This window comes from Galeopterus variegatus, unplaced genomic scaffold (assembly GCF_000696425.1).
Source record: "Galeopterus variegatus unplaced genomic scaffold, G_variegatus-3.0.2 Scaffold2619, whole genome shotgun sequence".
Taxonomy (NCBI): Eukaryota; Metazoa; Chordata; class Mammalia; order Dermoptera; family Cynocephalidae; genus Galeopterus; species Galeopterus variegatus.
The window spans coordinates 24,141-26,554 of record NW_007728730.1 but is presented as its reverse complement, the minus strand read 5'-3'; positions in this window follow the sequence as shown (position 1 = coordinate 26,554).

Here is a 2,414-nt window from a genome sequence, read left to right as displayed (position 1 = left end):
GATTTATTGATATAAAATTCACATATTATAGGATTCATCCCCTTAAAGTGTATGAGGGTACTTCAAAAGTTTGTGGGAAAATGGAATTAAAAGATAATACAAATATTTCCATGAAATTTTTGAAGACACCTCATACAATTCAATGGGTTTTAGTATATTCACAGAGATACCCAATTATAGTCTACGTTCTGTCCCTATGGGTTTGCCTGTTCCGGACATTCATATAAACAGAAGCATGCAATATGCGACCTTTCATGTCTGGCTTCTTTTACTTAGCACAATATTTTCAAGGTTCATCCATGCTGAAGTGTATATCAGTACTTTGTTCCTTTTTATGGCCAAATAACAGCACATTGCACAGATATACCACATTTTGTTTATCCATTCATCAGTTAATAGGCATGTGGGTTGTTTCCACTTTGGGGCCATTATGAATACTACTGGTGGGCCGGCCCGGTGGCGCACTGCTACAGTGCGCCGCTTGGGAGTGCGGCGGCGCTCCCGCCGAGGGTTCGGATCCCACATACAGACCGGCCACTCACTGGCTGAGCGAGGTGCGGGCGCAACACCGAGGGTTGCGATCCCGTTGCCGGTCCTGGTCCGGTATGGGCGCGACACTGAGGGTTGCGATCCGTTGCCGGTCACAAAAAAAGACAAAAAGGAAAAAAAAAAAATACTACTGCTGTGAGCATTCATGCACAGGTTTTTGCACGGACGTATGTTTGTCTTTCTCTTGGGTACATACTAAGAGTGAAATTGCCGAGTCAGGTGTTAGCTCCATGTTGATCATTTTGAGGAACTGCCAAATTGTTTTTCAAAGTAGCTGCACCATTTTACATTCTCTCCAGCAGCGTATAAGGGGCTCAATTTCTCCACATCCTCACCAACACTTATTATTCTCCATTGTTTTGATTATAGCCATCATAGTGGGTGTGAAGTGGTATCTCCTTGTGGTTTTAATTTGTACTTCCTTAATGACTAATGATGTTGAGCATATTTTCGTGTGTTTTTTGGCCATCTGTATATATATTTTCTTTGGGAAAATGTCCATTCCAATCCTTTGCTTGTTAAAAAATGGTTATTTATCTTGTTATTCTAGAGATGTAAGGGTTTTTATATATTCTGGATATAAGCCCCTTATCAGATAAATGATTTGCAAATATGTTCCCCGATTCTGTGGGTTGTCTTTTCAGTTTCTTGATGGTGTCCTTTGAAGCACTGAAGTTTGACTTTTTGTGAGATCCAATTTATCTATCTTCTTCTTCTGTTGCTGTTGCATTTGGTGTCATATCTGAGAAGGTTTTGCCATGAAGGCCACTAAGATTTGCTCCTATGTTTTGTTTTAAGAGTTTCAAAGTTTAAGGTTTTATACTTAAGTCTGTGATCCCTTTTATTTTTTATATAATGTTAGTTAGAGGTCAAACAATTATTTTGCATGTGGATATCCAGTTGTCACGGCACCATTTCTTGAAAAGACTCTTCCTTCCCCACTGAGTGGTCTTGGCACCCCACAGACCTCTCTCTACTACTATAGTCAACAGCCTGTCTTGAACCTTTGGGGGATGAATGCTTGTGTGTGTGTGTGTGTGTGTGTGTGTGTTTGTGTGTTGCAAAAAGCAACTAAAACTAACCAAAGCTGTGACGTAAAACGCTGGCCTCTTCTAAACTTAAATCATCAGATGTCTGAAGGTCTAAAGGGTGAAGACAATGAAATAAGACCAACGCCAGGTTATCCATCTGACCTCCAAAGGCTGAAACACACCGTTAGAAGGGAGATGGGCTGTTAGTAAAGACTGGAGAAATGCAACTCCTCCATGGGGAGAAGATGCTGTTAAACCAGCAGGTATCCTCTGGTCACCTCACAGATGGGATCTCGTGCTCTCTGCAAAAGACACATCTGAATGAACATACAAAGTCAGATGGAGTCAGCCAGTGGAGAGATTGGAGTTTCAGATTTGGGATAATTTCTATCAGTCCCTTCTCTGAGACTTCCTGCCCATCAGGCCAGACTCTCCCCCATGAGTGACTCACGGTCCTCAACTCCTAGTCACTCCTAGAGTGAACAGGCCATGATTTTATTGCCCTTCTATGTCCGTAAACATTTGTTCAGCCTCAGAAGGAGCCCTGGCATTACCCAGTTAGTGACTTATTTCTGCTTCTCCAAAGACAACACCCCACACATGAGGGATTCTCAAGAAACTCAGAAAGCCATGACTTTCAGACATGTTTCCTCTGGGGTACCGGTGACATCATATTGAGGAAAACATAATACTAAATAAGACTTACTGAGTGGCAAAGCCCCAATTATTTTGCCTTGAAGAAAACCCTGTAGAGTTTGCTTTCTTTTCCTCTACTTTCACCATGAGCCACTTCCTCACTCCCCAAAGGGCTTACATATAAGTCGGGGTAAGTAA